The sequence below is a fragment of the Pseudophryne corroboree genome, chromosome 3, assembly GCF_028390025.1.
Source record: "Pseudophryne corroboree isolate aPseCor3 chromosome 3, aPseCor3.hap2, whole genome shotgun sequence".
Lineage (NCBI taxonomy): Eukaryota > Metazoa > Chordata > Amphibia > Anura > Myobatrachidae > Pseudophryne > Pseudophryne corroboree.
In genome coordinates, this window is record NC_086446.1 from 475526575 (window position 1) to 475545567 (window position 18993).

Below are 18993 nucleotides of genomic sequence, written 5' to 3' on the forward strand. Positions count from 1 at the left end.
TCAAGCGTGCTGGAGCCGGGTGGACGCTGCCGTGAGCGGCGCGGCTGTGTGACATCCTTCTGCAGCGCTACTGTAGCGCTGATCTCCTCTGGCTACCCGCGGCAGTCCCCGATCTCCCTGCGGCTCTCCCCCCTCTCCTCCTCTGGGTCAGCATCTCAGTCCGACATCTTTTGATGTCGGACTAAGATGGTCGAAAAGGGGGCCCGTTTTCGACACAAGCACGTGGATCGGCAGCTATTCCGCCGAACCACGTGCTTTTCGACAAGTCGAATTCATCGACTTGTCGAAAATATTGAATAGGTGGAATCACGATTCGACCTTAAAAAGTCGAAAACTGCCGTCTTTTTGACAGACGGCAGTTTTCAACTTCAATTGAATATACCCCATAGTTGGAGAAAACACACTTGCACAGATGCGCATATACGCCTATCAGTAGATGTTTCACTTGCATGTGTATGAAGACTGGTCCAAATACAATACTGATCAAGACTAGACTTTAGATTGTCTCATTGCAGATTAACTTCTGAAGCGGATAGGGTGTCCTTTATTGATTTCCGCTGTATTATATTACACTATTTTAAGAAAGCATTTTACTTTTTTTTTTTTCTGTCATTCGTACACAATAAGGTTATGTTTCTACGTTATGTAAATAGCAAATGCTATTTTCGCAATCTAGACAAAGTTAAATTAATTTTCATTGTGCTTATGACCTGGTTGGGTATTAAGGGTGAGATGTAACAGGGTCCGAGATCATCGGAGATGCAGGCCGATCACTGATTGTTTTTTTTAAAGGGGCAATCACTTACAAGGCGAAATAATGCCTTGTAAGTGACTGGCCATTAAATCGGCTCAAGCACTGCCGCTTACCAATTCCAATAAGTACAGCTTAAGAGATTTGTTGACTCTCACCTTTCATCTAACAAACTTTGGGCACTATTCAATTTGATGGCAGTTGAACTGCGCTTCAAATTAGCCCCCGGGGATATTTAATACAGCGCTCTCTGACACCCAACGCCGGGATTTCTTCTCGCACCCTGGAACTTAGATCATAGAATACCGCTTCTCCCTACAAAACACCCTGTTTAGTGCAGGAGAACGGGCATTCTCAGACTCACCACTGCACTGTATTGAATAGCCCCGTGAGGTAATTACCAACACTATTCAACTGTCATCAAATTGAACCATGCCCTTTGAATGCTATCTCAATTTGAAAGTCTTTGTACATACTCCGTTGGTCGAAAAGGTAACAACTTTTATCTATCACTATTTTGGCCCCAAATCCTCGTGACCGAAAACCACAAACTAACTTGGGAAGCAGACCTCCCAAACCCTACTGATGATGTTTGGTCCACCATTAAATCAAGAACTGATAAAGCATCTAGGAATGTGGCCATAAGAGAGACATGTTACAAACTTGTGTTGAAAATTGTGGAGAAAAAGGTAAATTTTTTCACACATGGTGGTCATACCCAATTATACATGCTTTTTGTTATCAAGTGTGGGCACGGGTGGTCTTCAGGTTGCTGGCGGGCAGGCTCCCGGCGACCACCATACCACGCCGGAATCCGACCGCCGGCATACCGACATCTTTTCTCCCTCTTGGGGGTCCACGACCCCCCTGGAGGGAGAATAGATAGTGTGGCACGCGTAGCTCGCCACCATGCCCGCAAGGGGCTCATCTGCGCTCGACCAGCTGTCGATATGCCGGCGGTCGGGATTCCGGCGCCGGGACGCTGACCGCCGGCAAACCATACTACACCCGTGGGCACTATTGTCAAGGATACTGGATACACCTATAACGACTTCCAGGGCAGGAAGTCGCTGAAAACCTGCAGAACTCTACTACCAAACCTGAACAGTGGTCGCACAACAGGAGACTGGTCTAAAAAGGAAACCACCCCTGTAGACCCCGACCAACACCTCTTAGAACAGGGCAAGTCAAACCTGGGGCCTTCACTATTTAAAAAAAGGAAGCAGAACCACTGTGGACAAACAGTAGGCCCAAGAGCATACAGCGGCAGCGATCGCAGACTGAAGCCCTTTGGGGAGGGCGCACACACAGCAGGCGCACTGCGCGTGCGCACCCCGGGAGGCCCAGTGAGATGCTATAAGCATCAGAGTGGACAATTTAATTAAAGCAGTTTGTTCGGTCCTACAAATTAAGGATACCAACACACAGCCTGCAGCGGAGGCTTCCCTCTTTAAACGAAACCAAAGAAGGATCCTAAAGCCTTTGAGTCTTGCTCCCAGTTAGACAACGTTTTTAAAGATGCTTGGGCACACCCTAACAAGTTTTTAGTGTCCTGGCGTATTTCCTCGAGCTACCCTCGCAATGAGAAATGCCGCCACCTGTAGGGGCTCACATTGCGCGGTTAGTTAAATCTACCACACTCCCCATCCCGGTTGTGACGTCCCTCAGAAATTTCACAGACAAAAAAATAATAATTGGAACAATACCTAAAGTGGGAGTGGCCATTCATCCAGCCTGGGTATCCATGGTTAAAGGTAGTTGGGTGGACTCCTTGGTGGAGGATTTCCAGTCAGGAGAGCACTGCTCACAATTATCTATTGTAGATAATATCTGGGAAGCTAATACATATTTGGCCGAAACGGCTTTGGATGCTGGCAACTTCCTGAGTAGCGGCTACACAGGTCTTTTGGTTTCGCTCTTGGAGAGCGGAGGCCGAATCCAAAAAGGCTTTAGGGGCACTGCATTTTCCGGGGAGATCCTTTTTGACCCAGAGTTGGATAAGATTGTGGCTACAATCGTGGCCTCTAAGATGGCTTTTCTTCCATCAGCAGCACCTAAAACCAAACAAACCTCCTTTCGTTCGCAAGGAAAGGCACGAGGACAATCCTCTTCCAGATTTCAAGCCTCCTTTTCCAAGCCTGCCAAGCCCAAGAGCCGACAGGCCTGGACTGGTCACCGACAGACACCCAAACAGGTCGACAACCTGCAGCATAACAGGCATATCTCCTACCTGGGATCCTCAAAGGTGGGTAGTCGCCTTCTGTTCGCTTACGCCTGGCTAGACTCCACGTCAGACTCCGGGGTGTCAGGCATTGTATCCGGATAATACGCTTTCACTTTTCAAGAACAGCCACCCGTTCAAATTTTACCACCTGTCTACCAAAGCTGGTCAGCAAGGCTACCTCTCTTCAAGCTTTCATCAACTTCCGCCTGGAAGTGTGGGTGATTATATCAGGACCGACCCCTCAGTGGAACAGGCTTTTATGCAAATCTATTTTTGGTTCAAAAGCCCAACGGATCTTTTCGTCTCATCCTCAACAAGCTGAACCTCTTCCTACGAGTTCCCAGGTTCATGATGGAGTCTTTTCGGTCCATCATGCATGCTCTGGAGGTGCACCTGTTACTTTCCCACGGTTGACTGATCAACTGGAGATAGTCCAGTTTGGCTCCGTCCTAAACCATGCTTCACCTGGGTGCGATTTTGGACACTACAGCCCAAAGGGTATTCCTTCCCAGGGACAAATTACAGAATCTACAGACCATGATCTGATCCTTTCTCAGGCAGCGAAAGGTCTCCATACATCTTTGTATGCGGATTCTTGGCAAGATGGTTTCCTGCTTCGACATGGTAGAGTAGGCCCAATTCCACTCCAGGCTGTTGCAGATCACACTTCTCCGAAAGTGGAACTGCTCGCCTCTCTCTCTCTCTCAAATACCAGCTTATACTTCTGTTCAGGGACACTCGACTAACTCCTCTGGTGGCTCCAGGTCGCCTCTTCTCCAGGATTGGATTGTTCTCGCCACAGACGTCAGTCACCGGGGCTGGGAAGCCATTCATTTCAGGGCCCGTTGGATAGGCCAGGAAACAAGTATCCCCATCAACGTCCTAGAACTTCGTGCCATCTGCCGAGCACTCCAAGCCAGACGGGATCACTACTTCGCAATCACCCAGTGCAAAACCAAAAGGGACAAAGCGACAGCTATTGCATATATAAACCACCATGACAGCAACAAAAGTTGAGATGCCAGGAAAAAAGGTATGATTTATCCTCCAGTGGGTGGAGTGCTTTCTTTTATCACCGTCAGCTGTCTACTTCCCAGAAGTCCAGAACTGGGTAGCAGATCTTCTTAGTTGACAGGACGTCTATTCAGGCGAGTGGTCGCTTCATCCCAAGGTTTTTCAGATGCTGGTGTCTCCCTGGGGTCGGCCACACATACACCTGATAACCCCCTGCTACATTCGCAAACTTCATCAATACGGGTCCAGGACCAGAGATCCGGACGAGTTTCTCGTTAAACGCTCTGATAGCTCCTTGGTCATTTCCACTAGTGTATCTCTTCCCACCAAAAGCTTTCCTCCCCTGGATCCCTCGTTGGCTGTAGAGAGAGAAAGTGATGGTCATTCTAGTGGCTCCTGACTGGTATGCAAATCTCCGCAGCCTGTCCATAGAGTCACTGTTTCGCATACCTCTACAAGCAGACCTCCTGTTTCCCGGCCCATGTCTGCACCCAGATCTGCCACAACTGGCTTTGACGAGGTGGCTATTGAGAAGTCAGTCTTGAATGCTTGAGGGTTCTCGAACACAGTTATCCAGACTATGCTCACTGCTAGAAAGCCGCCTTCTGCTCGGATCTATCATAGGGATTTGCAAAGCACTTGGTGCACTATCCGCCATTTCATCCTGTCGGTGTTACATCTTTCCAGAGTTTTAGCTTTCTTGCAATCTGGTCTGGACTTGGGCCTGCGTCTGGATTCCCTAAAGGTGCAGGTGTCAGCCCTTTCGGTGTTTCAGCGTAAAGTAGCAGGATGTTCTGCAATTCATGCTTTCCTGCAGGAGTGCTAAGCATTCAAACTCCCTTTGTGCTCCAGTCCACCCTTGGGACTCAACCCTGGTTCTCTGGATGCGTCACAGTCGTCCCCCCGTTGGAACATCTGGATTCTGTCGATTTCCACTGGATTACCTGGAAAAACTAGATTTACACAAAGAACTTACCTTTGTTAAATCTCTTTCTGCAAGGTACACTGGGCTCCACAAGGATTCACATTGGGGTGTAGAGTAGGATCTTGATCCGAGGCACCAACAGGATCAAAGCTTTTGACTGTTTTCAAGATGCACAGCTCCGCCTCCTCTATAAACCACGCCTCCATGCTCAGGAAACTCCGTTTCATTAACCGGCCCAATGCAGTAGCAGGTACCAGAGACGCCAATCGCTCGTAGCCAAGCACACCACACACTCACTACAGGATAGGGTGTCAGCGGCTATGCCAATACCAACCCAAAGAAGCTAAGTGCGTCAGGGTGGGCCCCTTGTGGAGCCCAGTGTACCTCGCAGAAAGATTTAAACACGGCAAGTTCTTACCATAAATCTCGTTTTCTGCTGCGGGGTACACTGGGCTCCACATCGGGGATGTCCTAAAGCAGTTCCTTATGGGAGGGGACGCACTGTAGCGGGCACAAGAACCCGGCGTCCAAAGGAAGCATCCTGAGAAGCGGCGGTATCAAAGGCATAGAACCCTATAAACGTGTTCCGTGAGGACCACGTAGTCGCCTTGCACAATTGTTCAAGGGTCGCAACACGGTGGGCCGCCCAAGAAGGTCCAACCAACCAAGTAGAATGGGCCTTAATAGTAACAGGAGCCAAACGACCAGCCTGTCCATAAGCATGTGCAATTACCATTCTAATCCATCTGGCCAGAGACTGCTTGGAAGCAGGCCAGCCACATTTGTGAAAACTAAACAATACAAAAAGAGAATCAGATTTCCTAATGGAGGAAGTTCTCTTCACGTAGATACGGAGAGCCCGTACCACATCCAAAGTCTGCTCTTAGGCCGCCAACTAAGGAGAATATAAGGTCGAAACAACAATCTCCTGGTTAAGGTGGAAGGAAGACACCACCTTGGGTAAATAACCCGGTTGCGTACTAAGAACCGCCCGGTCACGGTGATAAATCAAATAGGGAGACTTGCAGGATAAGGCACCCAAGTCCGAGACCCTTCTAGCTGAAGCAATAGCCAGCAAGAACAGGACCTTAAGGGAAAGCCACTTAAGGTCAGCAGAGGCAAGAGGCTCAAACGGAGACACTGGCAAGGCCTCCAAAACCACCAACAAGTCCCAAGGGGCCACAGGTGGCACATAAAGAGGCTGAATTTGCAACACACCTTTCTCTGAAACCAAACCGACAAGGCAGAGATGTGAACCTTGAGGGAGGCCAGACGCAGGCCTAAGTCCAGGCCCTGTTGTAGAAAGGCCAAAAGTTTGGCCGTACTAAACTTGAAAACGTCATGATTGTGAGACGCACACCAAGTAAAGTAAGCATTCCAGACCCTATGGTAGATCCGAGCAGAAGCCGGCTTATGGGCCTACAACATAGTTTGAACGACCGCCTCAGAAAAACCCTTGGCCCTCAGGACGGAAGCTTCAAGAGCCATGCCGTCAAAGCCAGACAGGCCAAATCCTGGTAAACACAAGGGCCCTAAACTAGGAGGTCTGGTCATTGTGGAAGTAGAAGGGGATGATCCCACGAGAGACCCAGGAGATCAGAGAACCAGTGCCATCTGGGCCACGCCGAAGCTAACAGAAGCAGGTTTCCTACTTCTTGCTTGAACTTCCGTATGACTCTGGGCAGGAGTGACACAGGAGGGAACACATAAGGCAGCTGAAAATTCCATGAAATTGCCAGAATGTCCATGAACGCAGCTTGTTGAACCCTTGTCCTTGCTCCGAAGACTGGAACAACCTTGTGATTGTGTCGAAACACCATCAGATCCACATCTGGAAGGCCCCACGTGTCCACGAAAAGTTGATACACCTCCGGATGGAGGCTCCACTCTCCTGCGTGTAGGTCCTGACTACTGAGATAGTCCGCTTCCCAGTTCAGGACGCCCGGAATGAACACTGCGTATATGGCCGGCAGATGGCGTTCTGCCCACTGAAGAATCCGTGATACTTCCCTCATTGACATGCAGCTTCGAGTGCCGCCTCGATGATTGATGTACACCACCGTGGTGGCGTTGTCCGATTGTACTTGAACAGGTCTGTTCTGTATTAGATGCTGGGCCATTGTCAACGAATTGAACACTGCCCGCAGTTCCAGAATATTTATCGGAAGTAGAGACTCCTCCTTGGTCCACCGACCCTGAAGATAGTGTTGTTCCAACACCGCGCCCCAACCTCTCAGACTGGCATCCGTCATCAGAAGGACCCCGTCGGATATCCAGAAGGGACGGCCACTGCTCAATTGTCGGTACTGAAGAGACCAGCTCAGTGACAGGCGAACCTCCGGAGACAATGTGATCATGTGAGATCTTATCCGGTGAGGCAGGCCCTCCCACTTGGTCAGAATTAACGTCTGCAGAGGACGAGAGTGGAACTGAGCATACTCCACCATGTCGAAAGCAGACACCATGAGACCCAGCACTTACATTGCAGAATGTATCGACACTTGCGGACGAGATAGGAAGCATGGAATCCTGTCCTGAAGCTTCAGGACTTTCTCCTGAGACAGGGACAACCGTTGGTTGTGAGTGTCCAATAACGCTCCCAGGTGTAACATGCTCCAAGCAAGAACCAGGGAGGATTTCTTCCAGTTGATCAGCCACCAGTGGGCTTTCATGCACAGGACCGTCAGATCGAGATGACACAGGAGATGTTCTGGGGAATTTGCCAGGATCAACAAATCGTCCAAGTACGGTAGTATCCTGACCCTTTGACGGCGGAATGTAGCCGTCATGACCGCCATTACTTTGGTGAAAACTCGGGAAGCAGTTGTCAAACCAAAGGGTAACGCCCGAAATTGGTAATGAAAGTTGCCCACCGCAAACAGCAGGTACTGTTGATGAGATACCGCAATAGGAATATGCAGGTAGGCATCCTGTATGTCCAGGGAGACCATATAGTCCCCAGGCTCCATGGCCAGAACAATAGAGCACAGAGTTTCCATACAAAACTTGGAGACCCGCACATGCTTGTTCAAGGACTTCAGATTGAGAATGGGCCGTGAGGACCCGTTCGGTTTCGGGACTAGAAACAGCGGTGAATAGTACCCCTTGCCTCTCTGAGCCAGAGACACCTGTACTACCACTCATGTAGTCAGGAGGGAATGTACCACCGAGTGCAACGTGTTTGCTTTTGCTAGATCCAGAGGCACCTCTGTCAGGCAAAACTGCTGTGGGGGGCGATTCTTGAAGGGTATGGCGTAAGCTCGAGCGACAACTTCCCTCGCCCTAGCATCTGAAGTGGTCTTCAACCATTCCTGGGCAAAACCTAGAAGTCGGCCCCTCACCTTTGATTCCCCCAGAGGGAGGCCCGCCCGTCATGCGGCAGGCTTGTCAGTCTTGGAAGCTGGCTGACGGGCGTCCCAGGCACGCTTTGGTCTGGGCTTGGCAGGTCTGGAAGCATGAGCTTGTTTTGGGTGTGCCTGATCTTTTGCTTTTCCTGGAGGACGAAAGGGCCGAGGGAAAGTACTTTTAGCCTTCTGTGTTGAAGGAGCCATACTAGGTTGGCAAGCCGTTTTAGCAGTAGCCAGATCAGCCACAATCTTATTGAGGTCTTCTCCAAAGAGAATGTCTCCCTTGAAAGAAAGCACCTCCAGGGTTTTTCTTGGAATCCATATCCACCGACCAGGATCTCAACCAAAGGATACGTCTGGCCAAGACGGACGTAGTAGCAGCCTTCGCCGCAGCACCCCGGCATCGGAGGCCGCCTTCTTAAGGTACAGAGAAGCCGTGGCAATATACGAGAGACATTGTCGAGCATGCTCAGAAGCGTTGGATGGCAGTTCCGCCTCCAGTTCCTGAGCCCACGCCTCAACAGCCCAAATCGCGGCAATTGTTGGCCTATGCACAGCCCCCGATAGGGTATAAATCGCTTTTAAACAGCCCTCCACACGTCGATCCGTCGGTTCCTTCAGAGAGGTGACGGTAGTTACTGGTAGAGCAGAGGAAACAACCATACGCGATACATGAGAATCTACAGGCGGAGGGGTTTTCAAATTTTTACATAGCTCCACCGAGAGAGAATAGTGAGCCAACAGTCTTTTATTCGGTGTGAATTTTGTCCCCAGATTTTCCCAGGATTCCTGATGTATGTCAACCAGGTGCTCAGAATGGGGTAAAACTTGTTTAACCACCTTCTTACGTTTAAACCTATCCGGTTCCTTGGAGACAGTCTCAGGCTCATCAAACACCTGAAGAATGAGCCTGATAGCCTCAATCAAATCCGGGACATCCACCAATGACATCCCTTCCCCATCAGAAACATCAGTGTTAGTGTCTGTGGGGTCAGTATATGCACCGTCCTCATCAGAGGACGTGTCTGGAATAGCAGTGGATTGGGAGGAGGTAATGGCCCGTTTAGAAGACGACTTAGTCTTAGGCGGGCGAAAGTGACACTTAGATTTAGTCATAGATCGTATCAAATGCTGTAACTGAGTGGAAAGCTGATCCGCCCATGGCGGGTTCACAGCAGGGACCATAAACTGTTGCAGTGGCACAGGTGGTCCCACAGGGGGCATCAATTTAGTCACAAGCGTGTTTAACAATGTGGAAAATGTAGCCCAAGGTGGGTCTTCTGATGCATCAGGTGCTACCGACCCACCGGGGGGTAAGGAACCCTCTGAACCTGAACTCTCAGCTGCCATATTATCCTCCGTTACGTCCGCGGCCTCACTACCACGCAGTGTGGGAGAAGCCCCAGCGTCGTTGCCACGTGTAGCAGACATAGCTATGTGCACAATATTGGGCAACCTGGTACAAAGTTTAGCAGCACTATACCTATCAAGAACTCTCAGAAAAGCGGGCCTATGATAGCAGAGACTGGGAGTTCAAGAGATATAGATATGTTGACTATAAATCACAAGTAAAAATACACCGTCAGTATATCTTGTGATACGATCCTACATTAAACTTAAAAAAAAACCTGAAACACTTGGCCCCCTATGGCAATATAGGAATAGCCCACTGAGTGAAATACCCTTCAATAAGGCAACCACGCAGCAGCTACATGCACACACACACAAAGTCACACGTTTACCATGCAGAAATTATGAACCATAAAACTGAACTGGACTAGCAATACAAAGTAATACTCAGTATGGCTATATGTGTTAACAATAGATATAACAATGCACAGTAAACACTGGATGTATATCACAGGGTGTTTGTACCACACAACCCTGCATGTATGCACTCTTTCTTAACTAACACTGTCCCAGTGACAGGTAGAACACTTAAGTGTCCTGTAGGAAGCACAGCACTGGCAATCAGGTGGTTCCACAGAGTAGGGTTTGCCCTAGCAGTCCCAGGAACAGCAAGGCTCTGTCTGTAATGGCTGCTGACCGGGAGAGAGAAGCAGCTCCAGCGCGGGAATATTTGTAGAAAGGGCGCCCTGGGGCTGGGGGAGGGGCCACAGGTCCAACCTGCTCCCCCTGCTGGCATCCCCACCGGGTGCTTGCGGGCAGTGTAAAAACAGATTTATAATAAAATTCCCCCTGACCTGTGCCCATGATGTGACCCTGGTGGTTAGTGGAGCGGCAGCCCAGTATTCAGTGTCCACGACAGCGCGCGGCCCGCCTCCTACGGCCGCGATGGATCGCGGTAAAGAGCGGGCACAGAAGCCGCTTACCTCCCCCTTGTCTGCGGCCCCGCGAGATGCCTCAAGAGATGCAAGAAAAATGGTGCTAAAAAGTCCGAAGTTTGGGCACCCAAACCTGATTTGTGTGGCTAAACCTGGAGCAGTCAGACACCTTAACTGATAATGTGCGTCTAATTGGAGCAACAGCTGAATAGCTCCAATAGACGCTTATTGCTATAGACATTAGGGTGCATCAAACTCCTCGACATTCGGAATGCTTGCTGTCACTATTCTTAAAATTTTCCTTTTTAGCATAGAAACTGTGCAAATTTTTGTTGATGTACGATTTGACTTAGGTGGTCCACCTCCACACCCAAAAATTGTCTGTATCTTGGTACTAAAGCATGTGTATTGCATTATACAAAACAACTACCGTAACTTTAGCAAAACGAAGCCAACTTTTGTATGTGTGCCATGAATGCGTGTCTTACATTGATTTAAGAATATAACAAAGAAAGGGAACAGCATGAAGCCTCATGGGCCTATCGTGGTTGTTCCCATCCAAATCACAAAACATTAATCAAATCATTACTTCTTTTTCAGATGTCACATCAGAAATAGATTCATGGTTTATGTTTAACATTCTTCAGCTACACAGTGATTTTCTTACGAAAGACATTGGTGAATGGAAAGAACCTGATGCTTATCAGAATTCACAAACCAATATTCAAGCATTGAATGTTGTCAATGATTGTGCTGAACGTGGTGTCAAACTTAGTTCAGACTTCTTATCATCGGCTAAGAAGGAAGAGCACTATCAAAATGTACTCCAAGTAGTTGAAGATGATCGCAAAGAGAGACCAAACTTACGTAAGGCCAGCAATAAGACAGTTTCAACTTTGTAAGACACCAACTGTAACATGTTGTTCACTGTTCCGTCACTAATTTTGCTTATATCTCTTTGTTTAGTTGTTAACAATGAATAAATCACTATCATTAACCTACTAAATTGTTTTAAGTCATTGTATCAGAGAAGTTAAAACAAGTGTTATTGCATTTAAAATAAATAGAAATCTTTAATCTTCAGGGGCATGGTGGGCCACAAATATCTCAGATTCTTCAAAATTTGTATGCAATATATCCTTAACAATTCTAAAAAATGTAGCATGGGGACAAATCATTTTTCTTACTTTTAAAAATTCATGGGGCGTTTGATGTACCCTAGCAGGGGGCACAGAAAACAATTAAATACACTTAATGGGGCAGATTCATTAGTTATCACATACTGTGTATACTCATTAAAAAAAATTCTAGTTTATTAAAAATCTGACCTATACAACCAATACTATCTAGTGTGTTGGATAACAGTGTTCATTAAATGAAGCAAATTAAGGCTACAGTATTAGTGCTAATATAATATGGATTTGCCTCCTTCCTGGCAGCTGCTGCACAGGGCAGCGCTTAAGTTTGTACTCAGAACCTGACCACAGTCTGATATTACAACTTGATACCCTATTCTTTCTGGCCATTACAGAAATATGGTACAGGTTGAGTATCCCTTTTCCAAATTGCTTGGGACCAGAGGTATTTTGGATATCGGATTTTTCCGTATTTTGAAATAATTGCATACCATAATGAGATATCATGGTGATGGGACCTAAATCTAAGCACAGAAGGCATTTATGTTTCATATACCCCTTATACACACAGCCTGAAGGAAATTTTAGAGAATATTTTTTATAACTTTGTGCATTAAACAAAGTGTGTGTACATTCACACATTTCATTTATGTTTCATATACACCTTATACCCACAGCCTAAAGGTTATTTAATACAATATTTTTAATAACTTTGGGGTCGATTCAATTCAGCAACTTAAGAATAGCGCTGGGAATTAGCTCCCGACGCTATTCAATTCAGCTCCAGTTAAGTCGGCGATGTCCCGTTCTCGCAGACTAAACAGGTTGAATTGTCGGGAGAACGGGCATTCTCCGACTTAACTCCCCGGCGCGAGGCTGATTCCCGACAGAATCAGCCTCGCGCCGGCCGCGAGGCAGCACTTTTGTCGGGTTTCTTCTCTCATCCCCCGGGGTTGAGAGGAGAATTCCCGACAATTGCGGGTCACTAGCAGCTGAATTGAATAGCGTCGGGGCTAATTCCCGGCGCTATTCTTAAGTTGCCGAATTGATTCGACCTCTTTGTGTATTAAACAAAGTTTGTGTACATTGAGCCATCAAAAAACAAAGGTTTCTCTAACGTCCCTGAGGATGCTGGGACTCCGTAAGGACCATGGGGAATAGACGGGCTCCGCAGGAGATAGGGCACTTTAAGAAAGCTTTGGACTCCGGATGTGCACTGGCTCCTCCCTCTATGCCCCTCCTCCAGACCTCAGTTTTACACTGTGCCCAGAGCAAGATGGGTGCACAGCAGAGAGCTCTCCAGAGTTCTCTGCCTAGAAGCATTTTTGTTTGGATTTTTTTTCTATCTTTTACTACTTTTTCACAGGGAGCACTGCTGACAAGAGGCTCCCTGCATCGAGGGACTGAGGAGAGAGGAGCAGACCTTCTTGTCAAAGATAGGCTCTGCTTCCTCGGCTACTGGACACCATTAGCTCCAGAGGGGGTGAACGCAGGTTCTTACTGGGCGTCCACCCCCGGAGCCGCGCCGCCGTTCTCCTCACAGTGCTGGAAGTACAGAAGACAGAAGTCGTCAGGCGGCAGAAGCCTTCAGCTTCACTGAGGTAACGCACAGCACTGCAGCTGTGCGTCATTGCTCCCATACACCTCACATACTCCGGTTACTGTAAGGGTGCAGGGCGCAGCGGGGAGGGGGGGGGGGGGCGCGCCCTGGGCAGCAATATAAACGTCTGCATGGCAAAAAGACTATATACATGTACAGGTGGGCTCTGTACATGTATATAAAAGAGCCCCCGCCATATTTTACTAAGTTTGAGCGGGACAGTAGCCTGCAGCCGAGGGGGCGGGGTCTCTCTCTCAGCACTCACCAGCGCCATTTTCTCTCCACAGCACTGCCGAGAGGAAGCTCCCCGGACTCTCCCCCGCTTACACACGGTGAAAGGGTGCTTAAAAGAGAGGGGGGGGGGGGGGGCACATAATTGGCGGTTTACATATTATACAGCGCTGCTGAAGAAAAACATTTTGTGTTGGTCTCCAGAGTTAATGCGCTGGGGTGTGTGCTGGCATACTCTCTCTCTGTCTCTCCAAAGGCCTTTGACAGGGATACTGTCTTCAGGAATGGGGGGGGGGGGGTGTGTGTGTGTGTGTGTGTGTGTGTGTGTGTGTGTGTGTGTGTGTGTGTGTGTGTGTGTGTGTGAGAGGTAGCCAGTCCATGCATGACCCTGGGGAGCCAGGTCCTTCGGGGTCTCAGAAGCGCACCATATCCCAGATCGATGACACAGATACTGACTCTAGTGTCAACTATGAAGATGCAAAATTACAGCCGAAGGTGGCTAAGGGTATACGGTACATGATTATTGCCATTAAAGAGGTTTTGCATATTACTGAGGAACCCCCTGTCCCTGACACGAGGCTACACATGTATAAAGGGAAAAAGCCTGAAGTCACTTTTCCATCCTCATTTGAATTAAGTGACTTGTGCGAAAAGGCTTGGGAATCTCCGGATAGGAGACCACAAGTTCCCAAAAGAATTCTCATGGCGTATCCTTTTCCACAAACTGATAGGATACGCTGGGAATCTTCGCCAAAAGTTGACAAGGCGCTGACACGTTTGTCCAAAAAGGTGGCACTGCCTTCTCAGGATACGGCTTCCCTCAAGGAACCTGCTGATCACAGGCAGGAAATTACCTTAAAGCACATTAACAATCATTCCGGTACTATTACAATAACAAACAGTGGGATAGGGACCCGCTGGTGGCGCAAACAATGTATGGTTACCGTGATGAGTTGCCGCAACGGTCAAATGTTCATAAGAGAACGTTGGAAAGGTCCAGAAACTTCTTATAAGTAGTTCTCATATAGATATAAGTTCATAAGATAATATGTAAAAAAAAATAAGAATTTACTTACCGATAATTCTATTTCTCGTAGTCCGTAGTGGATGCTGGGAACTCCGTAAGGACCATGGGGAATAGCGGCTCCGCAGGAGACTGGGCACATCTAAAGAAAGCTTTAGGATCACCTGGTGTGCACTGGCTCCTCCCCCTATGACCCTCCTCCAAGCCTCAGTTAGGATACTGTGCCCGGACGAGCGTACACAATAAGGAAGGATTTTGAATCCCGGGTAAGACTCATACCAGCCACACCAATCACACTGTACAACCTGTGATCTGAACCCAGTTAACAGCATGATAATAGAGGAGCCTCTAGAAAAGATGGCTCACTACAACAATAACCCGAATTTTTTGGTAACAATAATTATGTACCAGTATTGCAGACAATCCGCACTTGGGATGGGCGCCCAGCATCCACTACGGACTACGAGAAATAGAATTATCGGTAAGTAAATTCTTATTTTCTCTGACGTCCTAGTGGATGCTGGGAACTCCGTAAGGACCATGGGGATTATACCAAAGCTCCCAAACGGGCGGGAGAGTGCGGATGACTCTGCAGCACCGAATGAGAGAACTCCAGGTCCTCCTCAGTCAAGATATCAAATTTGTAGAATTTTACAAACGTATTTGCTCCTGACCAAGTAACTGCTCGGCAAAGTTGTAAAGCCGAGACCCCTCGGGCAGCTGCCCAAGATGAGCCCACCTTCCTTGTGGAGTGGGCATTTTAAGATTTTTGGCTGTGGCAGGCCTGCCACAGAATGTGCAAGCTGAATTGTACTACAAATCCAACGAGCAATCGTCTGCTTAGAAGCAGAAGCACCCAGTTTGTTGGGTGCATACAGGATAAACAGCGAGTCAGATTTTCTGACTCCAGCCGTCCTGGAAACATGTATTTTCAGGGTCCTGACCACGTCAAGCAACTTGGAATCCTCCAAGTCCTTAGTAGCCGCAGGTACCACAATAGGTTGGTTCATGTGAAATGCAGAAACCACCTTAGGTAGAAAATTTGAGGACGAGTCCTCAATTCTGTCCTTTCAGAATGAACTATTAAGTAAGGGCTTTTATATGATAAAGCCGCCAATTCTGACACCCGCCTGGCTGAAACCAGGGCTAACTCGTCACTTCCATGTGAGATATTTTAAATCCACAGTGGTGAGTGGTTCAAACCAATGTGACTTTAGGAAAACTCAACACAACATTGAGATCCCCAAGGTGCCACTGGAGGCACAAAAGGAGACTGTATATGCAGTACCCCTTTTACAAATGTCTGAACTTCAGGCACTGAAGCCAGTTCTTTTTGGAAGAAAATCGACAGGGCCGAAATTTGAACCTTAATGGACCCTAATTTTAGGCCCATAGACAGTCCTGTTTGCAGGAAATGGAGGAAACGACCCAGTTGAAATTCCTCTGTAGGGGCCTTCTTGGCCTCACCCCACGCAACATATTTTCGCCAAATGCGGTGATAATGTTTTGCGGTTACGTCTTTCCTGGCCTTGACCAGGGTAGGGATCTTCAGGATCCGGCGTTCAACCGCCATGCCGTCAAACGCAGCCGCGGTAAGTCTTGGAACAGACAAGGCCCTTGCTGGAGCAGGTCCTTTCTTAGAGGTAGAGGCCACGGTTCGTCCGTGAGCATCTCTTGAAGTTCCGGATACCAAGTCCTTCTTGGCCAATCCGGAACCACGAGTATAGTTCTTACTCCTCTCCTTCTTATGATTCTCAGTACTTTTGGTATGAGGGGCAGAGGAGGGAACCCATACACTGACTGGTACACCCACGGTGTTACCAGAGCGTCCACCGCTATTGCCTGAGGGTCCCTTGACCTGGCGCAATATCTGTCTAGTTTTTTTGTTTAGACGGGACGCCATTATGTCCACCTTTTGTTTTTCCCAACGGTTTACAATCAGGTGGAAGACTTCTGGGTGAAGTCCCCACTCTCCCGGGTGAAGGTCGTGTCTGCTGAGGAAGTCTGCTTCCCAGTTGTCCACTCCCGGAATGAACACTGCTGACAGTGCTATCACATGATTTTCCGCCCAGCGAAAATCCTTGCAGCTTCTGCCATTGCCCTCCTGCTTCTCGTGCCGCCCTGTCTGTTTACGTGGGCGACTGACGTGATGTTGTCCGATTGGATCAATACCGCCTGACCCTGAAGCAGGGGTTTCGCTTGACTTAGGGCATTGTAAATGGCCCTTAGTTCCAGAATGTTTTTATGAAGAGATGTCTCCAGGCTTGACCATAAGCCCTGGAAATTCCTTCCCTGTGTGACTGCTCCCCAGCCTCGCAGGCTGGCATCCGTGGCCACCAGGACCCAGTCCCGAATGCCGAATCTGCGGCCCTCTAGAAGATGAGCACTCTGCAACCACCACAGGAGGGATACCCTGGTGACAGGGTTATCCGCTGAAGCATCTGAAGATGCGACCCGGACCATTTGTCCAGAAGGTTCCACTGTGCGTGGAATCTGCCGAATGGGATTGCTTCGTAGGAAGCCACCATTTTTACCCAGAACCCTTGTGCATTGATGCACTGAGACTTGGTTCGGTTTTAGGAGGTTCCTGACTAGCTCGGATAACTCCCTGGCTTTCTCCTCCGGGAGAAGCACCTTCTTTCTGGACAATGTCCAGAATCATCCCTAGGAACAGAAGACAAGTCGTCGGAACCAGCTGCGATTTTTGGAATATTGAAAATCCAATCGTGCTGCCGCAACACTACCTGATATAGTGCTACACCGATCTCCAACTGTTCCCTGGATCTTACCCTTATCAGGGAATCGTCCAAGTAAAGGATAACTAAAATTCCCTTCCTTCGAAGGAATATCATCATTTCGGTCATTACTTCAGTAAAGACCCGGGGTGCCGTGGACCATCCCTACGGCAGCGTCCGAACTGATACAGTTCTGTACCATAACCTGAAATACCCTTGGTGAGAAGGGTAAATTTTGACATGAAGGTAAGCCTCCTTGATGTCCCGAGACATCATGTAGTCCCCTTCTTCCAGGTTTGCAATCACTGCTCTGAGTGACTCAATTTTGAAATTGAACCTCTGTATGCAAGTGTTCAAAGATTTTAGATTTTAGATTTTAAAATCGGTCTCACCGAGCCGTCTGGCTTCGGTACCACAATAGTGTGGAATAATACCCCGTTCCCTGTTGCAGGAGGGGTACCTTGATTATCACCTGCTGGGAATACAGCTTGTGAATGGCTTCCAAAACTGCCTCCCTGTCAGCGGGAGACGTCGGTAAAACAGACTTTTGGAAACGGCGAGGGGAATACGTCTCGAATTCCAATTTGTACCCCTGAAATATTATCTGAAGGATCCAGGGGTCTACTTGCGAGTGATCCCACTGCGCACTGAAATTCATTGAGAACGGGACCCCACCGTGCCTGAATTTGTAAAGCCCTAGCGTCATACTGAGGGCTTGGCAGCGGCGGAAAAGGGTTTCTGTTCCTTGGAACTGGCTGATCTCTGCAGCCATTTTCCTCTCCCTCTGTCACGAGCAGAAAAGAGGAACCCTTTTGTCCGCTTGCCAACCAGGACTGCGCCTGATAATACGGCGTCTTATTTTGATAGGCGACCTGGGGTACATCCCCTCTTTTAAGGCAATACTTCCAAATGCCGTTTGGAATCCGCATCACCTGACCACTTTACTGGTATAATTGGACAACGCACTTATACTTGATGCCAGTCGGCAAATATTCCGCTGTGCATCATGCATATATAGAAATGCATCTTTTAATTGCTCTATAGGCAATAATATACTGTCCTTATCTAGGATATCATATTTCCAGTCAGGGAATCCGACCACGCCAACCCAGCACTGCACATCCAGGCTGAGGCGATTGCTGGTCGCAGTATAACACCAGTATGTGTGTAAATACATTTTAGGATACGCTCCTACTTTCTATCAGCAGGATCCTTAAGGGCGGCCATCTCAGGAGAGGGTAGAGCCCTTGTTTTTACAAGCGTGTGAGCGCTTTATCCACCCTAGGGGGTGTTTCCCAACGCACCCTAACCTCTGGCGGGAAAAGGTATACTGCCAATAACTTTTTAGAAAATATCAATTGTTATCAGGGGGAAACCCACGCATCATCACACACCTCATTTTATTTCTCAGATTCAGGAAAACTACAGGAAGTTTTTCCTCACCAAACATAATACCCCTTTTTTTGGTGGTATTCATATTATCAGAAAAGTGTAAACTTTTTCCATTGCCTCAATCATGCAATGTGTGGCCCTATTGGAAATCACGGTTGTCTCTTCACCGTCGACACAGGAGTCAGTACCCCTGTCGGCGTCTGTATCTGAGGTAACGGGCGCTTTAGGGCCCCTGTATGAGACGTCTGGACATGCACAAGCTGAGTAGCCGGCTGTCTCATGTCAACCACTGTCTTTTATACAAAGCTGACACTGTCACGCAATTTCAA

At 48.2% G+C, this 18993-nt stretch overlaps 1 protein-coding gene across 5 annotated transcripts in view; it reads right to left on the reverse strand.

Annotated features, from left to right (window-relative positions):
- Positions 1-18993, reverse strand: part of BPTF (bromodomain PHD finger transcription factor) — a 313494-nt gene that overhangs the window by 193555 nt on the left and 100946 nt on the right. The window lies entirely within an intron of this gene.